The following is a 17,765-nucleotide window of genomic DNA, read 5'->3' on the forward strand; positions in this document are numbered from 1 at the left end:
ACAAATAAAAAAGAGGGAAGCATTGCATGCATCTACCGCTCAGACCTCCTTGTCACAGAACCCCATGCAGACCCCACGGACTCCTGCTAATATCTTGCTCTCTCCATTTGTAACAACACTACTCAGCTATGTAAATTGCACATCTTCTACCACCCCCCAGGCAAGAATGACTCAATCATGGATCTCCTCATGGAAATCACTACCTCTAAGGTCTCCCCCCACTCCAATGACATTTTCCTCGGTGACTTTAATCTGCACTGGAATGACCCCAATGACTCCCAGGTCAACACTGTCAAAGTCTTCCTCGCTGACCAATCACTCACCCAAGCCTGCACCCTTCCAACCCACTTGAAAGGCACCATGTTGGATTGTATCATCGCTAAGGCATCGACGGTCAGGTTGAATTCAATAGATCAATGCGACTGGTCAGACCACCATGCCATCTCCTTCCTAATACCTGACTACCGCATGAAAAGACGTGGACAACCGGTGAAACCGAAACGCTGGCTCAGAGAAACTAAGAGCCTTGACCTCGAGAAGCTGACTGCTCACTGCGAGAACGACCTACACCCCCCCAAATCAATGACCTCACAGAGCACTACAACTCGACTATGTCCAACATAATGGATGATGCGCCCCATTAAAGCTCAAAGGGTTCCAAATCAAAGACAAAAAACCCTGGTTCAGCGGGTCCCTCAATAGCGAAAGGAGAGCTCTCCGACTTACAGAAAGAAACTGGAGACAGCACCCCTCAGCCTCCCAACTTAAACTTCTCAGTCAGGCCAGAAATACTGACAACAAGAACATCCTCATATCCATAAAAGAGTTCTTCCGATCAGAACTGGAAAACGCCAAGAACAGACCCCGCAAGCTCTTTGAAATAGTCAAACTTCAATCTAACAAACTAGCTAAGTCATTCAAAGAAACTACAAAATCCCTAATAACCTGTGATGAGTTTTTCTTCTTTACAACCAAAATTAACTCTCTAGGTAATGAACTTAATGCCACCTCAAACTTCCCTCCTCATCTTACCGGGACCCATCTCGCCTCTCTTCCCCCCCCAGGCAACACCCAAAAATCAAGCTCACTGGTCCAACTTCGAACTATATGATGACCATACCATCTCAAAAATTGTATCCTCCTTAAAACGGAATACCCACTTCAATGACGCTCTCCCCACCAACTGCCTTGCAGCGACCTCCCTATTCATCGTTCCCATTTGGGCTACAATTATCAACGCTTCCCTTCGTCAAGGGTCCATACCTAACTCCCTGAAAACTGGGCAAGTCATCCCCATACTAAAAAAAACCCACTCTGAATCTGGCAATTCCAGACAGCTTCAGACCAATTTCCAATATTCCTCTTCTTGCGAAAGTGCTGTAGAAATGTGTGCAGACACAACTAAGCCAACATATCGCAAATTTCAACTTGCTGGACGAATTCCAATCTGGGTTCAGGCCTGGGCATAGCACTGAAACTACTATTCTTCACATCGTAGAGGATGCTCTTCAAGCCCTTGACCAAGGCAATACCTGTGTCTTGATCCTTCTGGATCTTTCCTCGACATTCAACACAGTCAACCATGAGAAACTTCTTGAACGCCTCGAACACAGGATGGGTCTAGGAGGTACTATCATCAAATGGTTTGGTTCCTTTCTCCAGAACCGCACCCAGAGATTCTTAGTCAACAGCAACGTATCTGCTCCTTCCCCGAAAACAATCGGTGTCCCTCAAGGCTCTACTCTGTTCCCTACCCTCTTCAATCTCTACCATGAACCATTAGCTAAAATTCTTCGCACGGCCAACATCTCCTTCCACATGTACACCGATGATACTCAGATCTACATTAAAATCTCTTCTCTAAGGGGATTACCTATCTGAATGACGCCCTGAAACTGACTGTTCAATGGCTCGCCAACAACCAGCTCCAACTGAATGCCCAAAAAATGGAGTTCCTTCTCATCTTCCCCCTAAAAACTCCAATGACATCCTGGAATGGATTAACTGGATCACAGCACTTAACTGCACACTGACCATTGTGGATTCTGCTAAATTTCTAGGCATAACCTTGGACAGCAACCTGGATATGCGTGAACACATCAACTCGATAGCCAAAACTGCCAGTTTCCACTTGAGCTACTTGAGAAAAGTAGAACCCTTCCTTGAAACTGCGGACCTAAAATCCGCAGTTCAGGCGTTAGTTATCTCCAGAATTGAATGTGGCTGCTCTACCCTATCTGGCCTACCAAAGGGTGAACAACCTTTACAACGAAACTATTACAACGCAGTACACCTACAACGAAATTTTTACAACGCAACATCCACTACAACGCATTCCATTACATAGCATGACACTACAACGCATGTTTAAAAACTACCTTTACAACGCATTCCATTACATCGCATACTACCTTTACAACGCATACCATTACAACGCAATCCAACACTTACCCTACTGTTGCACCCCCTGGAGTTAGAATAGTAATTTTTACCCCTATACTATCCAATACTTACCTTAAATGCAATTTAATATTATGCGTTGTAATGGTATGCGTTGTAAAGGTAGTATGCAATGTAATGGAATGCGTTGTATAGGTAGTTTTTAAAAATGCGTTGTAGTGTCATGCTATGTAATGGAATGCGTTGTAGTGGATGTTGCGTTGTAAAAAATGCGTTGTAAGTGCATGCGTTGTAAAAGTGTGCGTTGTAACGACATACATCCTTTGACCACATTTCACCTCATCTGAAGGCTGTGAACTGGCTTCCTCTTGTAGCCAGAATCCAGCTCAAGCTGGCCTGTATCACACAAATAAAGCCTTGTACACGAACTCCCTGGCATATCTCGCCCAGAAAATCGTGGTATCTGGGGGATTCAGAAACTCCCGGTCCGCCAGAGACCGTGTGCTCCAGCCACCCCGCTTCCGCAAGGAAAAAACATATAACCGAGCGTTCTCTGGGGCTGCACTAAGAATCTGGAACTCGCTACCATCCTCCATCAGAAGAAGCCCTTCTCTGTCAATCTTCAAAAAGGAAGCTAAAATCTTCCTAATGAGCAAATTCCTCCAATAACTTGCCTTTGTTGCGCATACCGCCTTCTGTCATGGCTTTTGTTTCTGTGCATAATTTCCTGTACTGCTTGGCCCTTTCCGTGTACCAATTCTCACTCCTTCAAATGTTCTGCCGGTTCTCTCTGCTTTTTGCTATCATATCTCCCCTCTTATACAATTGCTGGTTTTCTCTATTTATTGCTGACATGTCACTCTGCTGATTATGGTACTGTACTGATCATTGTATATAACTCTGGCTTTTGTCCTAATGTAGTCAACTCCCTAATCCCCATCCTTGTGTTTTGCTTGTGCTTAACCTCTACGTAACGTGTTATCCCTGTAAAGTGTTCTGACCCTAACAGGTCACGTTCGCGCTCTATAAAACCTCAAATAAATAAATAAACTCCCATCAATCCTGTGATTCCTAAAGGAGGACAGTGTAGCCCAAGTAGGCAGTGCAAAAGTCAGAAAGGGAAAGCCCCATCTCTGTCTGCTCAGGAGGCCGCCCAACCTACAGTAGATAACGCCTTAATACTACCACGGTTTAACAACCCAACCCGACTGTATGGCAGGGAAATATTAGACTTAAACCAATGACCCAAGACCACTAGACCTGGCTTGCAACCCATTTTCATCAAACCTAAAGTGATGAACACGTGATCAGAACCCCTATATTCTGCTGACCTGTGTAGGTGAATCTGGACAGCCCACACCACATCAAGCAAATGCAACTGAATATCCTCATTGGTGACAGGCTCATGGAAAAAGAGGAAAAGACAACCTCTTGGTCTTGAAGGAAGGCAGAGTTGATCTTCAGGATCCAACTTAAATGCAATGCAATATGATCCTCAAAGATCTGCAAGTATGGCGGCCAACGAAGCAGGGCGTCCAAATAATCTTGCCAACAAGCTGTAGTAACTGCCCCAAAAAGAAAACCGTTAGTTAAATCAGATGGAAAGGCCAAACTCAAACCTTGTGTCAGAACAAACCAAGGGGCATATTATCAAGACAGGCGATAAAATTATTCCACTTAAAGCTCAGGTTAGATGTCCTTCACATCTAGCATGGGCTTCAATTGGAATTCCATAGAGCATATTATCAAGCCCATTATCGCCGTTTTAGCGGCAATTTTCTGCAGCTAAAGCAGCGATAATTTTATCGCCTGTCTTGATAATATGCCCCCAAAACCTTTGAACAACTGAGGTGCCGGTGTCTTGGAGGAAGGCAGCCTGCCTTGGAGAGAGGATGTGGTCTTCCGGCTAGATTGCCGACTTTGGTGCTGGAAACCATAGTTCGAGCCTCGGGGTCGCTTTCACATCCTCTGATTCTGGGCAAATGCCTTAATCTCCCCGTGTCTACCAAAAACATGAATGTATCTTTGTGTAATGTAACCAGTGCTCATGTAAAGGGCTCCAATACCTTCGGGTCGAGTTTGCGCTATAAAAACCTGCAAAAAATAAAACAAGCATTGGCATAGCCAATGAGTCTCGCCTTTGGGACCTTTTAAGTGTTAAGCCATGCAACAGTTGATGTTGTTGCACCAAGGATATTGTGCTGCATAACTAAATACTTATAAGGTCCCAAAAGTGAGACCTATTGGCTATGCCAATGCTTGTTTTTATTGTGTTATTGATTTTACCGCTGGAATATTTGTTTCTATTTGTAATAGAATATCAGTAGTAAATCTGTTAACCGAGAATCCCATAATCTATTTTTATTAAATAAAAAATACCACACATTAACGATTTCTGTTCTCGGCAGAGCACAGAGAATCTGAAAGCTGTACCAATGCATGATTTCTGAACCATCTGAGCTTTGTTTATTCTGTTTGATAAACACGTAAACATATGTTTGTTCAGCTCTTTATAAATAAAACTATAAGATTACCTCAAAAGAGTCTCTAAGTAAGGCTGATGTGAAAACACCAAACTACTTCTAAAATAACCACATTCATGAGATGGCTACTTCGTTTGAGACATGCCATGACAAATTCTCTCTCTCCTTCTGTATTTGGGAGCTTTATAGGGCCTACCAGTCAGAAGTGAACAACCTCTAAGTGCCTTTTAGTATCAAGTACATATCGTTCAGGTTGCCCTATGTGCATAATGGCATGTGCGCTTATACTGCTGAGCGGTGTTTGGTAATGCAAAGTCTTTCATGGCGTTCAAGGGGCGAAGTCAGAGCAAGGTCGGCAATGAAAGATGTCACAGAAATACTACAGAGAAGGGAAGTAATCCACGAAAGATCTTAGAAGAGGCTATCCTATTCAATCAATGTTAGACCCCCTTCCCTTTATTTATTATGGAACTTTGTAACGCGCTAAGGGTCTATTTTGTGTTATCGGTGCACTGTCTTGTATTGCCAAGGCCGCAGGTGAGGACAGTAGTGCTGGTTCAATTTTCAGAGTGTGGGGTGCTGCCATCAATGTTACAGCACCCAAGTCATAGTGGTTGCGAAAAATCCAAACGTCACACAAAGAACAAGGTAGCAAATGAGCCACACCCACTACGCAGGAGAATGGTATGGGTGCTGTATGCAACTGGCGGTGCACCTTGGAGCACTCTAACCAAATATATTAATGAATCATGATGTAGTAGGGCATGGTCATTGACAGATAGCACATTTTTCAGTGATAGCCACTAAATGTGCACAGACATGCAGTTCTACTGGTAGAACGACAGTGTGTGGGAATTGGTTTTATTATTTGCACTTAACCTGGGGTGTAACACAAGCCCCTACAGCACCTGCGGCACAGGGTACCCAAGACAACGGTTTCCGTGAGCACATCAGGCGCCAGTTTACGGGTTTACAATAAAATATATGTACCTTTTATTGAGTAGTAAGTGCGGGGTAGATCAGGTAACCTGTGCTCAGGTAAATCTGTGGGGCAGTGTGCCACTCCGGGAACTACCGCTCTTACCTTCATCTTGTTCATCTCCCAGACACACAACGGGATGGCAACAAGCAGACCCAGCATATAAAGAAGCACCGCAAGCGGAAGGATCCAGCGCCGCCAGTTTCTGCAAGTGCACACCATGATCGACGGCGGAGTGGGAGACCCGAGCGGGTCAGTGAGTGGTAAAAACTAACGTCTTGTGGGGTTGTGATTCTCATGTGAAAATACTGGCAAAACACAACACCAACAGCAGCAATCTGTTCCCTCTACCACTCAAGCACAACCCAGCAATAAACAACAACCATCGGCTTCCGGCTTCAACGGCATACCTATTGGTCTGCTGAATAAACGTCACTCAGCCCGGAAGAAACCTACCCAAAGTGATTGGCTGGAAATTAAGTCCCTGCCTATTACGTCTTTTACTCCGCCTTTTCTGGTGATACCTAGGTATGATTTGCTTTCAGTGAATGTCGTAATTAGTTGATGTAGTCTAGAGGACTGTCATGTGACTGACTAAAGATGTGTTTTTTTCCTGAGATTTTCACGTAAGTAATTAATGGAGTGCGGGTAAAGAAGTGCGAATTTCAGTAGGTGGTGATCAGGGACGCAACTTGACCCGAATTTCGGAGAAGGGGAACAGGGCAACCACTGGAGGTGGGGCGAATACTTCAAACAATGAGGCGTAGCTATTCTTTGGGCCAATACAAAGTCATCGCGATCACGATCGCTGTGAAAGCGAAAGTGATCACGATGACGCAGAAAGGCATTCATGAGTGCTGCTGGCTGGCCTAGCGCATGGCGGCTGTGCGCGTGCACGCAAGCGCTAGGCCAGCCAGCAACACTTAAAAAACTCACATACAAAATGTCTCTCCGAGCCAGCGCATTCGCTGGGCTCAGCGAGACCTAAAAAGGGAATAAAAGGCCTGAATGATCACCCGCTGCAACCATGAGGTTGAGACAAACAGCTCGCATCAAAGCCATCTTTCAGGAATCGGAGCACCAACTTGAGGGCCACAGTGCAAAGGGGACAACATCCAAAAGTGACACCATTTTCAGAAAAAAGAAAAAAGATATTCGGATGTGTTGGCCTATGGAACACTTAGCTGTAGAAAGATAGTATCAGAGAAAGTCATAAACATTCAAGCCACACCGGGGCGTCTGTTATCAGTGCATTGCATGTCTTGAAAGTTTTTTTTGTACTCCTCAAATTTTTGTGTGGTGTGATGTTCTTGTTCACAGGAACTTCAGTTAATGCCCTCGTCACAAACACGTCTCATGTCGTCCCTTACCTATCCAGCTAGACTGAATCAATAAAGGACCCGTGCACAATACTCTATTCAGAGAAGCTGAGTGGTCCGGAAAGAGAACCAGCACAAAATGATTAGATCACAGAAAACTGTAATAATAATGATAGTGAGTCAGTTTAACCTCAGTAAAGCTCACTACCACCATAAGAAAGTCTGGAGCACAGGCTGCTGGAGCAATTGTACCCTACTTTGAAATTACATCAAGTAAAAAATTATTACAATTATCCATATAATATTGTATACGCGACCTGCGCACTTTATTTTGTATTCTCTATATTAATTGTATTTCTTAGTGGGAGAGTTTCTTCTTGGGTCTTTTTTGATCCTTAAGTATTAACCACTTACATTGTTTGGGTGGCTGGCATGAATAGGTGTTCCTACACCTCTGCATGTTGATGACTTTTTCTTCTCTTCACTGTTCAGGCTCCCGTGTTCATCTCTGGCAACAGTAGTATACATTCTGACTGTCTAAGTTCTTTATTTCTGTGCAGTCAGACTTTCAATCTGCAGAATGGTGCAAGCCTTTTGCAATCTTAACAGCACGGGTTTGTAGAAGGAGAGCTGTAAAGGAACAACTGTGGACACATACTGGCCACTTTGTGGTGCTGAGCAGTTCCCCAGAGTTTGCATTAGAATAAAGCATACTGTCTCTGACATGATAGTAACCACACGCTTAACTTGACATATTAACATCACAGAGGGCATTGCATTCCCACCTGCACAACATGGAGTTTAGATTTTATTTTTTTATTCATGTTGGATTTCCTTATATGTTTTTTTTTAACATTCGACAGTCCTCACTGTTGTTTAGTAAAGCACTTTACAGACAACAAACAGGGAAACAGATAATGTTCCTCTTTATTTAAGCAGTATTGTACTTTGACAGCAAATAGGTCAGGGCTCCAAAATAAAAGTGTCCACCATTAGCGAATCAGAAACCTAAAAGAGTGGCCCACATTTGCAAATCAGGATATTTTTGAACCTGCAAAAACTCACTATGTAGGTGTTTTCGAATGTATGGTAGACAATGTATTTGTCCCATAGAGACTGACTCTGAAACGGAGACTGACTGACTCTAAAACAAAGCCACGCCAGGCAACCCGATGACTTTCCAATTCACCCTCTAATGCAGTTTTTGAAGCACAAAAAGTGTTCAACACTGGAGAGCTGGTCAGATATATAAAATCTCCATGAATTAAAAGCAGATCATGTAACTTCACATGTCTCTCGTGAAGCCCTGTAACCCACAGCAGTGACATTTTAAGGATTTGTTTGGCCCTGGTAAAAATATGTTGTTGGGCCCTGTTCGGAACAGATTTGAACTTATTACCTCTTTTCAGCTCAGTCAAGCCCAATTGATGGAATCAATATTGAATTATATTAACAGAGGGTGGGAGCACACTGCTTCACATCCCAGCACTCGGTCCGCCCCAATGCCAGTGCTGTGTATCTTTAGACATGTGTTTCAGGACAGTTGTCCTTCTTTAGTAGAGACCCAACACGTTGTTTTTGGGGGTGCTGAAAATGCCGCCCAAAGTCTTCTCTGGTCTCTGTACCACTTACTGGGCACAGGTGCATCAGTCAGAGCCTGTCAGCTCATTAGCTTAAGATGTGTGTCTAGAGATACACAGCCCTGGCTTCACCAACAAGCATTGGCAATGCCAATTGGTCTCGGCATATTAATGAGTTTAGTGGTGTAGTTGCTATTAAAATTATATTAATATACTGTGTTTAGTATCATATTAATAAGTTAGCAGGTTAGCAATGACTTTAGAAGTAGCAGAATAGTAATGCAGCAGTTTTAGTAGTAAAGCAGTTACAGCATGAGCAATAGAGTAGTGATAGCAGTTAACATTAGAGCATTGCTAGTAGTGTTAGCAGAACAGCAGTATGAGCAAAGTTATTATGATAGCAGTGTCAGCATAGTGAGCAGTTTAGCAATAACAGTAATATAAGGAGAACAAATACAATTTCACCAGGTGAATAGTAATAGGAGTAAAGATTACAGAAGTAACAGTGGGACAGTATTGTGAGCAGCATTATTAGAGTAGAACTGCACTAACAGGAGAACAATAATACAAGCATTAGGAGAGCAGGAACAGCAGCGGTATTTGTAGAGCTTTAATAGCAGAGTGATTGCGAGAGTTGGGACAGAAGTTCTAGGTAAGCAGTCACTGCATTATTAGCAATGGACAGCTACAGCGGTATCAGTAGTTAATAGGATAGCAGTAACAGGAGTAAAGGAGAAGAGCACAATAGCAGTAGGAGAGCAGTAATAGGGGTGTGCGTAGATTTGTGGCAGCAGTGTTAGTAGCATTAGTAGAGTACTGTGTGCAGTACCAGGGGAGCAGCGGTAAATAAGTTACCAGGAAAGCAGTGATAAAAGTTAGCAAGAGAGCATTAATAGTAGTGTGAGGAGTACAACAGTAACAGAAGTGTGAGTAGGACAGCAGAAACAGAAGTGCCAGGAATAGCAAAGACAGCAGTAGGCACTCACAGCAGTATTAGCAGTTAACAGGATAGCAGTAACAGTAGTAAAGGAGAAGAACAGACTAGCAGCAGGAGAGCAGTATTAGGGGTGTGAGTAGCTTTGTGACAGGAGCATTAGTACCTTAGTAGTAACAGTATAATTTGTACAAAAGTAGTAAGAGCAGTAGCATAACATTGGTGTCAGTAGTATGCGAAGCAACAGAGTAATCACAGCAGTGACTGCAGAACTAGGAGGATAGCAGTGAAGGCAGCGATAAACTCCAAACCAAGCAGCAGGCACACGATAGGCAGTGGTTCAACTCGATCAATAACGTACGTCCAAAGCGTGCTCAAAAAGTAGTTTTTGACGTATTTTACACTTTCTCAAACAGAAAATAAAAATATTTTGTTTACTTTTGCAATAATTAAAAATCATTTATACGCGTTTAATTCGTACAACACTAATTTGTTAACACCATTTCTCTAAAAAAAAAAGCTCACAACTACCAAACTCACCAACAACGCTGCTTTCAACTCTCTCAACATCACGCACTTGCCTGGAACATGAAGCAAAACAAACAAACCAAGCAGCAGGAACACGATCGGCAGCGATTCAACTCGATCAATAACACACTTCCAAAGCTGCTCAAGAAGTAGTTTTTGACGTATTTTACACTTTCCCAAACAGCAAAAAAAATATTTTGTATACTTTTGCAATAACTGAGCAGGAGGGAACAGTGCCCAACACAAAAACGCAGCACAGAAGTGGCCGGAACAGGGCAGCGCAAAACTGGATAGAACAGAACAGCACCCAACAGAAAAAGCCAGCACAGAAGTGGGCAGAACAGGGCAGCACAGAACAATGCAAAATAGAGCAGGGCAGCACAGAACAGTGCACAATAGAACAGGGCAGCACATAACTGAACAGAACATTGCAAAATAGAACAGTGCACAACATAACAGGGCAGAACGGCACAGAGCAGAAGGGAACAGGACAGAACGGAACAGGGCAGAACGGAACAGGGCAGAACGGAACAGGGCAGAACGGAACAGGGAATTACAGAACAGGGAAGTACAGTCAAGACCAGCAGAGAGCAGAGCGGAATAGAACAACCAACAAACGGCAGAGCTAGCATTGGGAACAGAAAGGAGGAGACACGGTGCGTGAAGAAAGAAATGAAAAGCGAAACGGGAAAAGTGAAGCACAGAGACGGGACAACAAAGAAGGGAGAGGAAGTGAAGGGGAATGTGGGAAGGCAGGGTATGCCATAGAAAGGTAGAAGAGACTTGGTGGTGAAAGGGAAGGACACGTTCTAAAGAGAGGGGCACAAAGGGGGCTCTGGAAGAGAATGGAAGAGGAGGGAAGTGAGCGTGGCTCTGTGGCCCTAGAGAGCCCTGGTCTGATAAGGCCATGTACGTTTTTGTGGCCCATTGTGTACATGCCCCCAGGTGGCTCCTGATCTCTGGAGCCAATGGCAGTCAACGGTAGCCTCCAGTTGTGTGGCCTCTGTCTCAACAGAACAGTCTCTGATGCCCATGGCTACGTGCGGGAGGGGGCCACAGGCCTCACGATGCCACGGCAGACTTGGTGGTTGCAGACAGAGTGCACACCCAATGCCATCATCGCTTGGCAGAGCAGAACCACAGCTCACGTGCTCATGATATTAAGACATGCCGAGGCTTCTGAGAAGAAGGTCACACATTACAAAATCCTTGACAGACATCAGAAAGCGGCGAAATGGCGAAGACAATACAGAATGACTTACCATGCAATTCCCGCTGAAATGAGACACTCTCTGCCATAAAATAACAGAAAAGTACTGTATCCCATTAATATAAACGGAGTTCTGACCTCAGAAAAGCATATTTTTGGTCGGAGATTGTAATCCGCAGAGCTGGAGGCCGGTGAGTATTGAGCTGGGCTGGCTTGTCCAAAATAAAAGAACAGAGGAGGAACAGGCCCTGCGGACAGTATCCTCTGAGGTGAAGAGGGTGCAGCTGCGCCCTGGATGGTGATGGCAGCCCAGGAGCTGGCCGGGGCACCAGGGATGGATGTTCTGCTGGAAGAAAGGGACAGCGCTTCGCAGGGTACAGAGAGGCACTGAGCCGGTGCCGGGACTAGGTTATGTACAAGGGTCGCGGGCGTGAAAGTACAAGGCAGCAAAACTACCCGGGGTAAGGAGAGGAGCTGGCTCGAGCTGAACGGAAGTAGCTGTAGGGGTTTTATGCCCTGGCCTCCTCAGGTGAGCGCAGCTCCTGAATTGGTCGGGAAAGGAGCAGGGGATCTGACCCAGGGACAGGTGTTAGGGTGTCCTGTATGAGGGTGGTAGTAGCTTCTCACTGGCGGGGAGCACAATGGGAGCTGTCACGAGACTGAGCGGAAGTCATACAGGGGTTAGAAGCCCCGTCCTCCTAGGGGGAGCGGACCTGAGGATCTGACCACGGTTGGTTCAGGTCTTAGGATGGCAGCAGTTCCTCACATGATGGAGTCTGGACCACAGGAGCTGGCACGGCATGAGCGGAAGTAGATGCAGGCAGGGGTTACACGCACTGTCCTCACACAGAGAGCACAGCTCCTCAAAATGTCGGGAAAAGAGCAGGGGATCAGACCCCACTACGTGCTGGAGTTGGGATGTCCTGTACGAGTGCGGCAGCAGCTCCTCGCAGGACTAAAGGCGCTGACACGAGCTGAACTGAAGTAGATGCAAGTGTTTGCGTAGGGAGATCATCAGAGGAGCTGAGCCGGGGTTGGCACAGTGAGTTAGGAGGATGGTGAGTAGGCAGAGTACTGCTGATGCTGAATCAGGTAGGTACAGTGAGGACTATGAGTAGGGAGGGGACCAGAGGAGCAGAACCGGGGTAGTTACATGGGTTAAGATAGTGCCCAGAGAAAGGGTCAAGGGAGGTGGAGGCGTTAGGATGCGCTGCACCGGGAGGGCAGTAGCTCCTCACACGCTAGAGAGGACAGTGAGCAGGGAGAGGACCAGTGGAGCTGTAACTCGGTAGAATTCGGGGTCAATATGCCCTGCCCTGGCAAAGCTGCAGCTCCTCCCAGCTCCGGGGTCACCCTAGATGCTCATTGCTCACACTTCACCTTTGCCTAAAGTTTCAGTCCGGCCCTGTGACGTTACAGGAGGTACACCGATGAGCCGCGGCGGTGGTGGCTGTCCGTCAGCCAGCGGTATAAGATGCCCGGGTGCCTCTCGGACCTCAGACCCTGCCCTGATCCGGTGCGTGCGTCTGCGGAAACTTGAGCACAAACTCCTGGTACGGTTGCGGGCTCCGGACCCCGTTCAGTCCAGGTGGCAGAGAGCACGCCCCAAGTGCAGCTGCCATTGAGGTCCTGGTAATGGAGAGCGCCGCGAGCTCCTGCCTGCCCTTGGTAAAGCAGGATGCGCATTTGAATTACAGCCGCCATGCTTCCGCTTCCGGGTAACGGAGCCGTGTGAAACACGCCTTAAAGAAACTGGACAGGTCAGGCAAAAAAGAGTGCAAATCCATTCAGCCAATCAGAGGAGAAGACAAGCATTTACAAATGCAATAGGACGCGTATTTACGCGAGCCCTATTGCATTGTAAACAAAACTGCGGCTGTGCAAGAAGGCAGGAACGGGAGTGGGTGGGGGGGATTGTGGTGGGCAGAGAAGTGACAGACTGCGGGAAGGAACGGGGGGAGGCAGGGAAACAGAACTGTTTTGAAAGTATAGAGGCCGATAGCCAGGGAGGGACAAAAATGACGTCATGGCCGTCAGGAGGCGGGACTAACTAGCCGAACACCAATCACAATGCGGCATTTACGATTTCGGCCAATTAAAAAGATAGCCGGAAAGTGGGCGGAGCTTCCCCCACTATAGTGTAAACAGCATCTCTCGACGAGACAGCACATGCGCTGCCTATGCTGAGACCTATAAAGGGTGAGAAACTAAGGACTGCCACTTAAGTGTTATCATGCACTGCATTTACCATGATGCATTGGGGCCTACTGGTTGCTGCTGGGATGTGAGGCAGTGTGCTCCCACCCTCTTTGTTTGAAAAGCCTCCCTTGAGCTAATGATCTCACGAGCTCTGGCTGTTGCACAAGCACCTAGTAAGTGGTACAGAGACCTGAGAAGACTTTGGGCAGCATTTTCAGCATCCCCAAAACTATACGTTGATCTCTACTGAAGAAGGACAACTATCCTGAACCACGCCTCTAGAGATACACAGCGCTGGCTTCACCAACAAGAGTGAAAAACCTAAAGACTGTCACTGAAGTATGTGTTATCATGCACTGTATGTACCATGATGCTTTGGGGAAGAACTGAGTCCTGGGATGTGAGGCAGTGTGTGCCCACCCTCTTATTAATGAACTATATGTTAAACTTTCAGAAATGAGGGCACAGAAAAAAGGCTGCCTGGTTTTAACCAGCCAAATAGTACCAAAAGAAAGATTAAACAAGCATTGATAATGCCATTTCCTTGTGAGTTTGGATCTAGGTTTCTTTTTTAACTTGCAACAGCATATTACATGGAATTCAGTGTGTAAGCAGATTCATACACCCATTGTAGGAAAACTTTCTAAGGGTGACTCGTTGGATTTTTAGTAGACCACTTCCTAACATATTTTTTTAATGTAAGAATTTTAGCTTTAGTTGCTGAATATTTGTAATCACAAATATATTTCCTATCACTACTGGCATCCTAGCTGCAAACGTAAAAATCAAAGTTCTGATGAATTTCACAATTCCAATGATTGAGACTAAATTTTTTTTTGTCTTAATTTCTCATTCTCCTGCCTTGTCCTTCTTTTTCCCTTTATGTGTGCACTTTTCTGGCTAGACAATTATCAGTGGCTTGGATGAGTAAGAGAAATTGAATGGTCAGAATACAGGTGGTGGACAGAGACATAAGGAGAACAGTATAACTAGGGATATGAAGTAGAGGGTAAAGTGGACAGAAGTAAACAGAGTACAGTGAGAGGCTCTAATGAAAAATGAGTTAGATAAAGAGTAATGAGGAAGCGAGAAAGATGAAGGGAAGAATGGAGGGTAGCAAAAGAAATGTGATGTAGAGCCAAAAGAGGAAGTTGAAAGAAATATGTGCAATAGAGAAAGAGAGATGAGGTTTATACATAATAAGAGAGTTCTTTGAGAATGAGATGCTGAAGTAGAGAGATCTGTAAAGAAAGATGTTGAGAGAGCTAGTTGAAATAGAGGGAGGGAGTTAAAATTGAGAAGGAGGTCTAGAGATACCTTTATATTTGTGGGGGGGTAGAGAGAGAGATAGAGGGGCGTTGATGATAGAAAAAAAGGGTACAGGTAGAGAAATGGAGGTATACACAAAAAGGACCTGCCCCGTGCACCAATCTTTATTTAAAGCACAGGGACACACTCAACGCTATTTACTCAACGTGCTGGCTAATGCACATCTTGTTACTTTTTAGCCGTCTTTGTGGCGCTGGTAACCAATCATTACGGAGTACTGGTGTCTCTGGCTATATAGATACCTGAAAACTAGGTATGTTTAACAACATGTTTCCCCTAGAATATTGTGGTTACTCCACCCCTGTATGTGAAGAAAACAAAGGAAGAAAAAGCAACCTCACATTCAACAGAACCACCCAATTTGGTATCTGTTCCAATGCCTCAAAAGAAAGAGGTACAAAAAAGTGAGGAGGACGGCAGTACCTCACGGACGTAACCCCCACGAGGTATATGCGGACAGGTACTCGCCCGCTACCTCACCTTCTCATCATTGGCAACTGCCGTCCGAAATGAAAAATAAAGAGTGATACAAGAATCTAGTGTCTACTCTGATGCCTAATGTGAAGTGAAACTAATAATCTAGGCTGTGTCTATATTCCGAAGAAAAGAGGGGAAAGAAGTGGGTGTCGACCCTAAAACGAGGGAGGATGAGTCTGATCAGGACCCAAAATAGCTCCCAATTAAAACCGGGCAGTCCCACACTGGCTAAATCAGACTTTTATTCAGTGCTGTGTGGCTGTCCACTAAAACCAACATGTTTCGTTGCCTGTATGGATTGGTGGCAACTTCTTCAGGGCTAGGGTCGACTAGCCTCTCTGCTTTAGTTGCTCTGCCCAGTGTAGTATCTGGCAGGACCTACGGGAAACATAAAATAGACACACATTCAATCAGCTAAGCACCCCAGTTACTCATAACAGGGGGACATGCATTCAAACAAACATTAAAGCAGTTAGCATTAATTGACTGCAATTAACTCTGTGCCTACATCATTTATATCAATCATATTTACCGTTTGGGGTGCTCACCTACAGCATACCTCACCCCTCAGAACGGAAGGAACTGTGCTACCTCAGATACTTCTGAGTTGCTTACCCGCAACCTGCGGATTCATATATCTAGAAGGCATGGAAACGGAAATTTATCACATTACATGTCTATATTTTACAACATACACGCCTACGTTTGTTGTTAGCTGTATGTGGGCCCTCAACCCTGTGATCACCGGGTGCTCGAAATCCTATCATTGCCACCTGTGGCTGCCACACTTGTATCGTTTATCTCCTAATACGTCCCCTCATATTAAACTGGCCATGTACGCGACTGCACTTCACTGCCTCATCGCATTTGTGATGCTGACCGTGTACCTTCCTAGTTGTGGTGTCTGTGTATAGTTAGTACCCGGTATCGTAATGCCTCAAGTGTGGGCTCTCCGATAACAACACTCCTTGTTTTTTTAAAAAAGGAAGAAAGAGAGGGAGTGAGTGAGTGTGTGTCGAGGAGGCTAGATATACTCGATGACCTCTGGCGAAAACTCAAAGCCTCTATCTTCACCTTACTCTGTAGTGCGTCTGTCGCCCGCCCCCCGATGTCGGTCTCACCTCGTCAGTGTTGCGCTCCGGGTTCAGTTACACCTCCATCGCGGGTTCCATGCCCCTTTCCCGTTTAAATGCTCCGCGCACGTAGGTTATGCCCATGCGCAAACGTGTACTGAAGACTGTAGTGGCCATCTTGTGTAAACCAAAACTGGCGTGTATGGTATCATTAGCATTCACAGTCATACATTGAAGGCGGTGGCGGCCATCTTTGGTGAACAAAAAAACATATCCATACTCAAAGATACCTCTAGGATATAGTTATGTCATTGTCATTCACATAACCCAGCTCAATTGGCTTGATGCGTGAATTAATAGCTACAGCTTAGCGGGAAAAATTGCGTGTGTGCTGTGGAGTTACTGGCATGAACAGGCGTGCAATGGAGGCAATAGCGGCCATCTTATGTCCCCAATGAGACATACCCTTACTAGGAGGTGCGTGTACGGTATACTATTGATCCTAACCTCCCCTGTTTAGTTGGCTTATTGAGTTGGTTAGTGGCTGTAGCATAGCCCAACCTCCAAAACCCCGTCAACGATTAGGAATCTACATTGCCGATCTTAATAATATGCAGTGCAAATAATTACCGATGCTCTCTTATGAATTGTCCGACGGAATATGCGCCGGGGCTACATGGGATGCCCTCAACCACCTGTCACTATGTATGTACTTGGTGATAGACATTATGCAGTTCATATGGATGCGGATGCAATATGGTGTACATGTTAATTTGCAACCTGATTCCACTCTATATAGTCGTTAAGACCATGTCGATCTGCTCCCTCCTGGTAAATCCAGCGTGCCTCCTTCATTGTTAATCTGGCATTCATGTTATAGCTGTCACCCCAGACCCGCTCCAGTACTACCCAGCGTAATTCCTTCGGGCCATGTCTGGCTGTCATGCAATGCTGAACCAGCTTCGTGGTTAATTTACCCGCCCTGATTGTGCTTAAATGTTCTTGCACCCGAACCTTCACTTTTCGCGTGGTCAATCCAATGTAGTGGAGGCCACATGGACATGTCAGTCTGTATATAACATTGTTCGTATTACAATTGCTGAACGCATTCAAATACCAGCTCTTGCCATTCGCCAATGTGACACTCTTAGTTGGAGTGGTTAGTTCGCATACATTACAGCCACCGCATTGGTAATGTCCCGGCGGGATACCTGTGGATTTACTCTCACACTTGGGTCGTGAGTGCACAAGGCG

The sequence above is a fragment of the Triturus cristatus genome, chromosome 11 (assembly GCF_964204655.1).
Source record: "Triturus cristatus chromosome 11, aTriCri1.1, whole genome shotgun sequence".
Taxonomy (NCBI): Eukaryota; Metazoa; Chordata; class Amphibia; order Caudata; family Salamandridae; genus Triturus; species Triturus cristatus.